Genomic DNA, 12,954 nt, shown 5'->3' with positions numbered 1-12,954 from the left:
CAATCTTCCGCCGTAGCCTGAAAACCCACCTTTTCAGACTCCATCATGGCCCATAGCACTTACCCTAACCCCTTAGATAGCATTTCTGTTGGCTTAGATAGCATTTGACACAGACTTATAGCATGTTATGTAGACAGCACTATAATTGTATTGTATATAGTCATAGCACGCCATAGTACATATGTATAGCATAGTAGTAAATATGTATAGTTTATATGTATAGTGTATGTATAGTTTCATTATATAGATATTCCACTGTTACTTTCTTAGCTTACGCATGTTTCATGATATTGATAAATGCTTTTATGTATTCCCATGCTTTTGTTCTTGCTTAAATGTAAGTCGCTCTGGATTAAGAGCGTCTGGTAAATGCCTAAATTGTAAATTGTAATATCATGTATTCTTTTAATGAGTCGGTCAGTGTGAGCTCGCCACCGTCGGTGTGTGAATGTGGGAAGTGAGGACGCTGGCGTCGACTGTTCGCCGCTTCACCTCCCAATGTATGAATGAATGGACCATTGTAAAGTGCTTTGAGCACTTGGAAAAGCGCTATAAAAATGCAATTCATTAATGATTCTGTGATACTAGGGCATTCGTTTACAAAGAAATTACTTAATTCATATTGCATCAGCATTTAACCCATTCTGAACGGGAACCCATTTTGGTGTTTATAGCATCATGTCATGCTTTAGCTATTGAAAAATAGCAGATCTACGAGCTTGTAGGTCTGCTATTTTTTGAAAAATCGAAGAACGACTGACATTTCTAGAATCTGATCTCAGGTCAGAATGGGTTAATCAGACCAGTGTGTGTCCAGTGGAAACCTCGTATGAATCTGATCTCAGGTCAGAATCGGTTAAAAAGCCACCATGTTTCAACCTAACTGGTCCTCATCAGGGCAAGATGTAAGACCAGTTTCCAAACCCTTTCCAAACTTCCTTATGATGAAATGATATTATGAAAATGCAAAATTGCAATTATTTTGAGATGTAACTCTTATCCTTTGTAAGTGAACCATTGTGTGTTGCATTTGTATGTTGTGGTGAAGGATGTGTTGTGTTTTTGTGTACTGGACCCCAGGAAGAATATAGCCACGCTTTTGCAAGTGCTAATAATGGGGATCCATAATAAAGTATAGTATAGTCGAAATATGCTGTCTTTTCAATTTTTAAATATATGATTAAAACATTGGTTTTATGCCCTCTCTCTTCCCTTCATATAATGTTTACGTGCTCGGATCTTGTTTTCTCTTCTTGAACGTCACGGATTTCCTGTTAAACTATAGAAGCACCAATCTCTATATTTAACTGTATTTCATCTGGTTTGAGCGTCCTGGCCGATGCCTCTTTCTCTCAATTTACAATTTACAATTTAGGCATTTAGCAGACGCTCTTAATCCAGAGCGACTTACAATAATCAAGAACAAAAGCATGGGAATACATCACAAAAGCATTTATCATAAAACATGCGTAAGCTAAGAAGGTAACAGTGGAATATCTATATTATGAGACTATACATATAAACTATATATATATATACTACGATGCTATACATATGTACTATGGCGTGCTATGACTATATACAATGCAATTATAGTGCCGTCTACATAACATGCAATAAGTCTGTATCAGATGCCATCTAAGTCTACAGAAATGCTATCTAAGGGGGTAGGGTAAGTGCTATGGGCCATGATGGAGTCTGAAAAGGTGGGTTTTCAGACTACGGCGGAAGATTGGGAGTGATGCTGCAGTTCTGACTGCAATGGGAAGTGCATTCCACAGTTTTGGAGCCAGAAGGGAGAAGAGTTTGGGACGTGTGGAGCGTTGTCCCGGCGTTTTCAGTGAGGGTACTTCCAGCTTCCCTGCTCAAAACATAAAACACAACATTGAAACCATGGAGATACAAGGGGCTGTATTTTGCGTGTCTTAAGAACCAGCTGGTCTTATTCCCTATAACTTGAGTAAACTAAAGACCTGGAGGCGTGATCAATGCTCTTTGGCCACTCGGAATAGCCAAATGGCATTGATCACGCCTCCAGGTCTTTAGTTTACTCAAGTTAGGGAATAAGACCTGGTACTTAACCCATTCTGACCGGGCACCCATTTTGGTGTCGGCATCATGTTATGCTTTTTGCTATTGAAAAATAGCAGATCTACAAGCTCATATCGCGCCACCGAGTGGCGCGATACGAGCTTGTAGGTCTGCTATTTTTGAAAAAAATATTTTTAGAATCTGATCTCAGGTCAGAATGGGTTCATCAGACCCAGTGTTTGTCCGGCGGAAACCTCGTATGAATCTGATCTCAGGTCAGAATGGGTTAAGACACGCAAAATACAGCCCAAGGTCTCTCCCCTCCCTGAAACCATGGAGATACAAGGTCTCTCCTCCTCCCTGAAACCATGGAGATACAAGGTCTCTCCTCCCTGAAACCATGGAGATACAAGGTCTCTCCTCCTCCCTGAAACCATGGAGATACAAGGTCTCTCCTCCTCCCTGAAACCATGGAGATACAAGGTCTCTCCTCCTCCCTGAAACCATGGAGATACAAGGTCTCTCCTCCTCCCTGAAACCATGGAGATACAAGGTCTCTCCCCCTCCCTGAAACCATGGAGATACAAGGTCTCTCCTCCTCCCTGAAACCATGGAGATACAAGGTCTCTCCCCCTCCCTGAAACCATGGAGATACAAGGTCTCTCCCCCTCCCTGAAACCATGGAGATACAAGGTCTCTCCTCCTCCCTGAAACCATGGAGATACAAGGTCTCTCCTCCTCCCTGAAACCATGGAGATACAAGGTCTCTCCTCCTCCCTGAAACCATGGAGATACAAGGTCTCTCCAACTCCCTGAAACCATGGAGATACAAGGTCTCTCCTCCCTGAAACCATGGAGATACAAGGTCTCTCCCCCTCCCTGAAACCATGGAGATACAAGGTCTCTCCTCCCTGAAACCATGGAGATACAAGGTCTCTCCCCTCCCTGAAACCATGGAGATACAAGGTCTCTCCTCCTCCCTGAAACCATGGAGATACAAGGTCTCCCCCCCCCCTGAAACCATGGAGATACAAGGTCTCTCCTCTCCCTGAAACCATGGAGATACAAGGTCTCTCCTCTCCCTGAAACCATGGAGATACAAGGTCTCTCCTCTCCCTGAAACCATGGAGATACAAGGTCTCTCCTCTCCCTCAAACCATGGAGATACAAGGTCTCTCCCCTCCCTGAAACCATGGAGATACAAGGTCTCTCCTCCTCCCTGAAACCATGGAGATACAAGGTCTCTCCCCCTCCCTGAAACTATGGAGATACAAGGTCTCTCTCCCCCCCCTGAAACCATGGAGATACAAGGTCTCTCCCCCTCCCTGAAACCATGGAGATACAAGGTCTCTCCTCCCTGAAACCATGGAGATACAAGGTCTCTCCTCCCTGAAACCATGGAGATACAAGGTCTCTCCTCCTCTCTGAAACCATGGAGATACAAGGTCTCTCCCCTCCCTGAAACCATGGAGATACAAGGTCTCTCCCCGTCCCTGAAACCATGGAGATACAAGGTCTCTCCCCCTCCCTGAAACCATGGAGATACAAGGTCTCTCCTCCTCCCTGAAACCATGGAGATACAAGGTCTCTCCCCTCCCTGAAACCATGGAGATACAAGGTCTCTCCCCGTCCCTGAAACCATGGAGATACAAGGTCTCTCCCCCTCCCTGAAACCATGGAGATACAAGGTCTCTCCTCCTCCCTGAAACCATGGAGATACAAGGTCTCTCCTCCCTGAAACCATGGAGATACAAGGTCTCTCCCCCCCCTGAAACCATGGAGATACAAGGTCTCTCCCCGTCCCTGAAACCATGGAGATACAAGGTCTCTCCTCCCTGAAACCATGGAGATACAAGGTCTCTCCTCCCTGAAACCATGGAGATACAAGGTCTCTCCCCCTCCCTGAAACCATGGAGATACAAGGTCTCTCCTCCCTGAAACCATGGAGATACAAGGTCTCTCCCCTCCCTGAAACCATGGAGATACAAGGTCTCTCTCCTCCCTGAAACCATGGAGATACAAGGTCTCTCCTCTACCTGAAACCATGGAGATACAAGGTCTCTCCTCTACCTGAAACCATGGAGATACAAGGTCTCTCTCCTCCCTGAAACCATGGAGATACAAGGTCTCTCCCCGTCCCGGCGGCGATTATTATTATGAGTCTCTCTCTTTTGTGATGATTATTTACGGCCGGCCGACCATAAACATCTCCTCTCTCTCTCTCTCTCTCTCTCTCTCTCTCTCTCTCTCTCTCTCTCTCTCTCCAGGCCCTACTCCACTCCTCCTCCATTTACACAATCATCCACTCCAGTGCAGTGCACCGCGGCCCCCTCAGCAGCCGCACCGAGGCCCCCTCAGCAGCCGCACCGAGGCCCCCTCAGCAGCCGCACCGAGGCCCCCTCAGCAGCCCCGCGGGTGGAGCACCACGGCCCCCTCAGCAGCCCCGCGGGTGAAGTGGGCTCCAAGCGGAAAGCGTTTTGTGGAAGTAGGTACTCAGGTTTAATAAGGAAAAGTATAGCAATAGGCCAAGAGCATGACCACCGCCTGTCATCAGCAGGCTGGTCTTGGACTTTCATTTAGTTCATTGACCTTTTATTTAATCAGGGGGAGACCTTTGAGAGCATGCTCTCTTTAGCAAGGACACCCAAAACAAACAACAACATACAAAACAAAAAATTAATCTTAAAATTTTATCCGACATTTTTTTGTAACCCATTTTTTTCACCCTGCAGTGCCAATTGTCTACACTACAGGTATATAGCCTAGTATGTAAACACTCCCTTCCTTCTATGCACGAGGAGTCCAAGGGGCTTTTGGTGTGTGTGTGTGTGTGTGTGTGTGTGTGTGTGTGTGTGTGTGTGTGTGTGTGTGTGTGTGTGTGTGTGTGTGTGTGTGTGTGTGTGTGTGTGTGTGTGTGTGTGTGTGTGTGTGTGTGTGTGTGTGCGGCACCACAGCTGTTCGGCTGCACCACTCCAAAAGAACAACATCACCGGGGCTACACAAAGCTGTCAGTCACTATAATGTAATGCATTCTCAAGTAGTGGCTTCAGTGTCTCCATAGAGACCAGTTGTGACTAAAATGACTGAGGGACTGTTTGAATGTTCGTATTTTTCATGTCATTTGAAAGCAGGGAACCGTAGCTTCAAATTGACGTATTGGTTGTTCAGTTTGACCCACCAGTTTTGGAGATATGGCTTATAGAGTAATGTCTTGCAGAGAAACAGCGAGTTGAGAAAACAGGCTTGAAAGGTTCACTTCTGTGACGAGTCTGCCCGTGCTATTAACTCATAAAAAAAAAAAAAAAAAAAATCTCCTCTGGTGAAAAGCTGTAATTTGCGCGATGGCAGTCTCTCAGTCAAATCTGGTCACAGTTTGTCCAGTTTCAGAGAGTCCTGGAGTCTGTAGTGTCAAGTGGTAATGGACCTACATATGGATTTTTACCAGTAAAACAACCTTTTATGTTTGAGAAAAAGGAAAAGGTCTGGGTGTTGGAAGTCCTTTAAAAAAAGCCTAGCGGAAGTGGGGACTGAAAAACTTGCAACTAAAAGGAACAAGAAACCTTAAGGCACTCTTCTGATGAAAACAGTCTTTGTTGAAGTGGCTACAATAAAGGCTTTTAACTTTTCCACCGGAAGAGTGCCTTGGTTTCTGTTTCCTTAGTTGCAACCTTTTATTTTGTGGACTGTGCGGTTGAACTTCACACACTCACTGATACTCCGCGCCATACACAGTGGCGGCATGTAAAATGTCTTCTACATCCTGACAGTTTTCATTCTGACCTGAGATCAGATAAAAAAATTGTCTTCTATGTCAGTCGTCGCTCTTCGATTTTTCAAAAATAGCAGACCTACAAGCTCGTAGCACGCCACTCTGTGGCACGCTATGAGCTTGTAGATCTGCTATTTTTAAATAGCTAAAGCATAACCTAATGCTACTGTAACACCAAATGGGGTTCCCGCCTAAAATGGGATAAATACCAAGTACAATTGTGAGCTATTTGTACTTATTGTACTATTTGTACTCATTTCCAATTCCACTGTTTTACCTACTACATGTTTAATCTGCTAGATTATGGGGAAATTCTGCATAATGAGTGCTTTTACTTTTACTTCAGCATTTTATTTCAACCAATGTTCATGTTTTAGGTTATTAGAGAATGTAAAAGATGAGGGTTAAGGCTCATTCATAGTCTGGATTTTCGGTGGTGAGGTGACCACCGAACTACAACATGACGTCACGAGCCGCGGTGAAGAGCAAACCACCGCCACCGCTCCAGCCCTTCTCTCTGTTTTTACTCACCACCGCTCAACGTTATTTCAGCTCCGGTGGTCAGCTCACCACCGGAGTGGTGTGAGAATTTTGGCTTGGTCTTCAACCAGCCAAAATTCTCACATGTCTCCCCCCTGCTCCGCTCCCTCCACTGGCTCCCGGTCGCTGCCCGCACAGAATACAAAACTCTGATGCTGGCATTCAAGGCAACCAAAGGTATGGCTCCCCCATATCTTGCAAGTATGATTGAACCCTACAAACCCTCCCGCGCACTCAGATCAGCCAATGCAGGGAAGCTGGAAGTACCCTCACTAAAAACGCCGGGACAACGCTCCACACGTCCCAAACTCTTCTCCCTTCTGGCTCCAAAACTGTGGAATGCACTTCCCATTGCAGTCACAACTGCAGCATCACTCCCAATCTTCCGCCGTAGTCTGAAAACCCACCTTTTTAGACTCCATCATGGCCCATAGCACTTACCCTAACCCCTTAGATAGCATTTCTGTAGACTTAGATAGCATCTGATACAGACTTATTGCATGTTATGTAGACGGCACTATAATTGCATTGTATATAGTCATAGCACGCCATAGTACATATGTACTGTATAGCATAGTAGTATATATATAGCTTATATGTATAGTCTCATAATATAGATATTCCACTGTTACTTTCTTAGCTTACGCATGTTTTATGATAAATGCTTTTGTGATGTATTCCCATGCTTTTGTTCCTGATTATTGTAAGTCGCTCTGGATTAAGAGCGTCTGCTAAATGCCTAAATTGTAAATTGGAGTGGTGGTCACCTCACCACCGAAACCCAGACTATGTATAGGCCTTAATTAATTTTAGCTATTTTTCAGGGGCTAAATATGTATTTTCTCTCTTCTTTTTTTATTATTTACTATAGTCCTACTAGACCCCATACAATCTGAGAGACATGCAGCTGCTGTGTACTGCTCTATACATCTCCTTACAACAGTGATTTACATGATCAGAATCAGAATCATTTTATTTGTCATTTTCCTATGTACTTGCATACAAAAGAACATGACATATCGTTTCCCCTCAGTTATTGGCAGTGCAACATAAAACATATTTAAAACACAAGCTAAAAACTAAAACCAGAATCTGGGCAACCCAATTTCCTTGTCGGAGATCCAAGAAGCTATACAATCAATGCAAAACGGAAAATCCCCAGGCCCCGATGGATACACTGCAGAGTTTTATAAAACATTTTCTAACCTTATTTGTCCGGAACTGCAAAGTATGTACAATGAGTCATTTCTGAAAGGCAAACTACCCGAAACCCTATATCAAGCATCTATCTCACTGTTACTTAAGAAAGACAAAGACCCACTTCTCTGTGGCAGCAGGAGACCAATTTCTCTCTTAAACGTGGACCAAAAAATCCTAGCTAAAGTTCTTTATAACCGTTTACTTACTGTGGTCCCTGATATAATAGCAACCGACCAAACTGGTTTCATTCAAGGGAGGCACTCCTTCTCAAATACCAGGCGCCTGCTGGATATAATTCAAACACCACCTTCTGAACTCCCTGAAGTTGTCCTTTCGTTGGACGCGGAAAAGGCCTTTGATAGGGTCGAGTGGACCTACCTTTTCTTCGTATTGGAGAAAATGGGTTTCAACTCAGATTTCATTTCATGGATTAAACTCTTATACGCAGCTCCAGTGGCTTCAATCATTACAAACGACCTCCACTCACACTTCTTCCCCCTTAAACGGGGTACGAAACAAGGCTGTCCATTATCTCCTTTGCTCTTTGCGATCGCCATTGAGCCTTTAGCTATCTGGCTCCGCACTGAAGCAAGGTTTGAGGGTATTGCGAGAGGCGGGATCACTCACAAGGTATCATTATACGCAGACGACCTACTTCTATACATATCAAACCCAACGTCTTCCATTCCTGTCATTATGTCCATACTGGAGCAGTTTGGCAGATATTCAGGGTATAAACTTAACTTTCAAAAAAGTGAACTATTCCCAATAACTCCAGCAGCTAAAAGAATCCCCCAGTCACTCCTCCCTTTTAAATGGGTGGACACTGGGTTTAAATATCTGGGTATATTTATTACTAATTCACTCCCGCACATGTTTAAGGAAAATTTTCTTCCACTACTAGAACGCTGTAAGAAAGATTTAAATCGTCTATTCTGCCATTGTCACTAGCCGGTCGCACCAACCTTGTCAAGATGGCTGTCCTACCTAAATTCCTATATCTTTTTCAGCATATCCCAGTATTTATTCGGAAGAGCTTTTTTATAAAACTCGATCAGATGATAACATCTTTTCTATGGGGCAGCAAACCACATCGCATTAAGAAGTCTTATCTTCAACGGCCTAAACTGCTGGGTGGGATGGCTCTTCCAAATGTCATCAATTATTACTGGGCATGCAACATTTTAAAGATTATCCACTGGGTCAACCCAGATAACACTTCTCTGTGGACCCAAATGGAGATATCTTCCAGTCAACACTCTCTTTCTTCACTAATATGCTCAGGCCTTCCACTTATCCCTGTAGTCAGCTCCATGCCTTCCGTCATACACACTATTAAAATTTGGACACAATTCAGGAGGCATTTCGGTCTTAAAAGCTTATCTTACCTAACTCCAATATACCGTAATCATTTGTTTGAGCCCTCATGTTCGGACCCTGTCTTCCGTAACTGGTTGGACAAGGGGATCAGAACTATTAAAGATCTGTACAGCAACGGGACTATGGCACCATTCTCATACCTAACAGAGCAATTCCATTTACCTGCCTCTCACCTATTTCGCTACTTTCAGATCAGACACTTTGCACAAAGACAATTCCCAAACTTTCCAAACCAACCCAACCATTCTGCAGTGGACTCTTTACTTTCTCTGAACCCCAATACAAAGGGCTTAATTTCAACAATATATAATGAACTCAACTCAATAAACCCAGAAACTCTCAACCATCTTAGGACGGCATGGGAGCAGGACCTGGGACTAGAACTGCCCGACCCGACATGGAAGACAGCTCTGAGACTGGTTCATAGTTCCTCAATCTGTGCTAGACATAATCTTATCCAATGTAAAATCATTCACCGGGTTCATTACACAAATGCAAGATTAGCACAGATATTTCCAGACATTAGTGATGCATGTAACCGGTGCAGACAACCCGCTGCTAGCCTATCACACATGTTTTGGTCATGCCCTAGACTGGTGGACTTTTGGACAGCCATATTTCAATCATATTCTGACATATTGGGTGTACCTATCCCACCCAACCCGTTAACGGCCTTGTTTGGTATTCCCCCAGGGACTAACACTCCCCCACACCTTAAAAGAATAATGTCCTTTACTTCTCTTTTAGCCAGACGTCTCATACTCCTGAAATGGAAACAAGTTTCCCCACCCACACATAACGGATGGATAAAGGACGTACTATTCTATCTTAAACTTGAAAAGATCAGATTCGCACTTAATGGCTCCATGACAACTTTCCAGCAAACATGGACGCCCTTTGTTGATCACGTAAGAACCCTGACAGTTGTCCCAGAGATGAGCGATATTTGAAATATTACTATACTATTACTATTACTATTACTATACTATTACTATAAATATTACTAATATTAACTATATAATGGTGAACGCATTATGCCTATGCATTGCATATGCTTCGTGCAAACCGGTGGCTGCGCGCACACACAGGTGGTCCCCCCCCCCCCCCCTCTCCTCCTTTTTTTTTTTTTTTTTTTTTGTTGTAATTTTCTGTATTGTCTCTGCATTGGGGAAGAGTGGGTGGGCTCAGGGGGTGGACGGGAGGAAAATGAGGGGTGCCTTAAGATCTACGTACTGTATTAACAAATGTATCTGACAGTGACATGTATAAGGACTCCACATGGGAGGGGAAAAAATGTAAAAAACCCAATAAAAAGATATTAAAAAAAAAAAAAAAAACTAAAACCAAACATGGACAAACATTTAAAAAGAGCCCCAGTGTGTATGATGACGTGCAATTCATAATGGAATGTTAACAGTTACCAACACCACGCACAGCCTATAAATAAATAAAGTGGCATGGTGCTATCCTTAAAAACAACACGTTACCAGCACTGTTTTTTTAAAGTGCTGTTGTGTGCATCCAAAGTGCATTTTGCCGTTTGTGCTAAATAACACCATTACGGGCCTTTCAAACGGGGAAGCGAGGAAAGCAGGCGTTCTTGCCTGGATTAACCCATTCTGAACGGGCACCCATTTTGGTGTTAGCATCATGTTATGCTTTAGCTATTGAAAAATAGCAGATCTACAAGCTCATAGCGCGCCACCGAGTGGCGCAATACGAGCTTGTAGGTCTGCTATTTTTTGAAAAATCGAAGAACGACTGACATTTTTAGAATCTGATCTCAGGTCAGAATGGGTTAATCAGAACCAGTGTGTGTCCAGTGGAAACCGCGTATGAATCTGATCTCAGGTCAGAATGGATTAAAAACTGCCTGCCTGCATGCGGTGCATAACCCATAGGGCCGACGTCGACATTTAAAAAAAAATCTTCTAAATTCTGACAGCTTTCCGAAATACCTACGTATATGTGTCTGTATCACCTCCTCACCTCCACCGAATGGAGGCATGCTCTGAGAGAGAGAGAGAGAGAGAGAGGGGGAGAGAGAGAGGGAGAGAGGGACGGAGAGAGAGAGAGAGAAGGAGAGAGAGAGGGGGAGGGAGAGCGGGAGAGCGCAATAAAAAAGGGTAAGTAATAAAGAAATGGTGTGTGTAATAATATAGTACATCCTTTTAGCGGCATGAGGCTGGGAGAGTAATGGAGGTTTGTGTTCTGTATGATTTCCCCTCCTCCTCCTCATCCTCCTCCTTCCCTGGAGCTGTGTCTATAGATGGAGCACTGCATGGTTTTCAGGTCTGGAAGGCCCTTTATTTAAAGGTTTTATGACATTCATTTTCATTTAAAGGTTTTATGACATTCATTTTCATTTATTTTTCTTTTTCTTTTTTCTTTTAGGTTTTATGACCTCAATTACACCCAAAAAACCTGAACTTTGAACATTCAGTGGATTTTCTGTGGTCTGAAGTTTTCTTTGGGGTTTGGAGCTACGTTTGAGCTACAATGAAAACAGGCAACACAGTGAAAACAGTGACATCTGCTGGCAAATCCCATTGACATATATGGGATTTGCAGTAAGTGATGTCACTTACTGCCGGCAAATCAGAGCACCTGTTTGAGCCAGAAAACCCCAGATCACAGAAAATCTACTGAATGTTAAAAGTTCATGTTTTTTGGGTGCAATTGAGATTAGAAAACCTAAAAAAAATAAGAACAATTCCAAAACCTTTTTTTTAATGTCACAATTGCTTTAATCAGCAATTGAGCCACACGGGCCACCATTTGATGACATTTAGCCTCTCAGACCCCAAACGAAATAAAAACATTTATTTTAAATATATTTTTGGATAGGATTTTGTCCCTGGTTTACTGCTGTGGCGTGACCGGTATACCATAGTATAGGAGAGGCCGAACGAACGCTGATCAAAATGATTGCGTAGACTTCTTGTAAATGACGTTGTGCAGATGTTTTAAAATAATTTAACTCTTGAGAGAGAGTGTGACATTTTACACTCTCAAGAGTTAAACGCTTATGGTATTAAAATGTTATTGTGTTTTTCTATAGCCCCTCTTATATGCACAGCTTTGTACTGTGTATACGTGTTTGTATAGCATGGAATGTGATGCTTTTTTTGGCTGATGATAAGAACGCTCCTCACTTCACACCAGTGTGATTTTTGCAAACCATGTTTTTGAGGGGCGCTAGCTAGCCCATGTCCAGCTTTTAGGGTGTGTTTAAACACAGACATTGTCCTGCATGCCATATCAATGCCATTGACAATGAATGGCCAGCTATTTGAGTGTTTGCGTAAACACAGACATTGCGTAAACACAAACATTGAAGATGAAGTGCCCCTCACTTCACACAGGTGTGATATTTTCTTATAGTACACTCCTACAGATTTTGTCCATATATCTATCATGTGATTATAATATAGCACAGATCTCCCGCATACTCCATCCCGATTGGCTAAGATTGCCTTCCAAAGTTTGCAGGATTGGTCCGTTTTCAACAAAATGCCTCAAACCATGCATGAACGCAGCGACATGCAATTTAACGGCCTACATGTCTATAGGCCGAGGAGGTCCAACTGCCACTTGAACATTCTCAAAGGGGGAAAAACCCACTTCACTTCTTCATGGCTCCTTAAGGCGCAAAGTTGTGCTTGAGCTCCAGCTGTCATTAATTGAACCACTGTCGCGCGAGTGAAAAAAAAGAGGAGGGGGGGGGGGGGGGGGGGGGAGAGGAGGGAGGGAGGGGGAGAGAGATAGAGAGATAGAGAGAGAGAGAGAGAGAGAGAGTGAGAGTGTGTGTGTGTGTGTGTGTGTGTGTATCAGTGTAGACAGTTAATAATTTGAACCTCCGCTAGTCTGTCATCATCTCAGGCAGCAGAGCAGCAGCATGTGTGTGTTCTGGACCTCATCATGATGATGATGATGATGATGATGGAAGCAACCGAACGGGAGATGATTTGATGACTTTTCCACGACGGCTCAAGGACACATCATATATATAGCAGCCTATACTGCACGCACAC

The sequence above is a fragment of the Protomyctophum parallelum genome (genome assembly GCF_964188405.1).
Source record: "Protomyctophum parallelum genome assembly, chromosome: 16".
Lineage (NCBI taxonomy): Eukaryota > Metazoa > Chordata > Actinopteri > Myctophiformes > Myctophidae > Protomyctophum > Protomyctophum parallelum.
The sequence above is the reverse complement of the archived record's forward strand: the minus strand, read 5'-3'. Positions refer to the sequence as shown.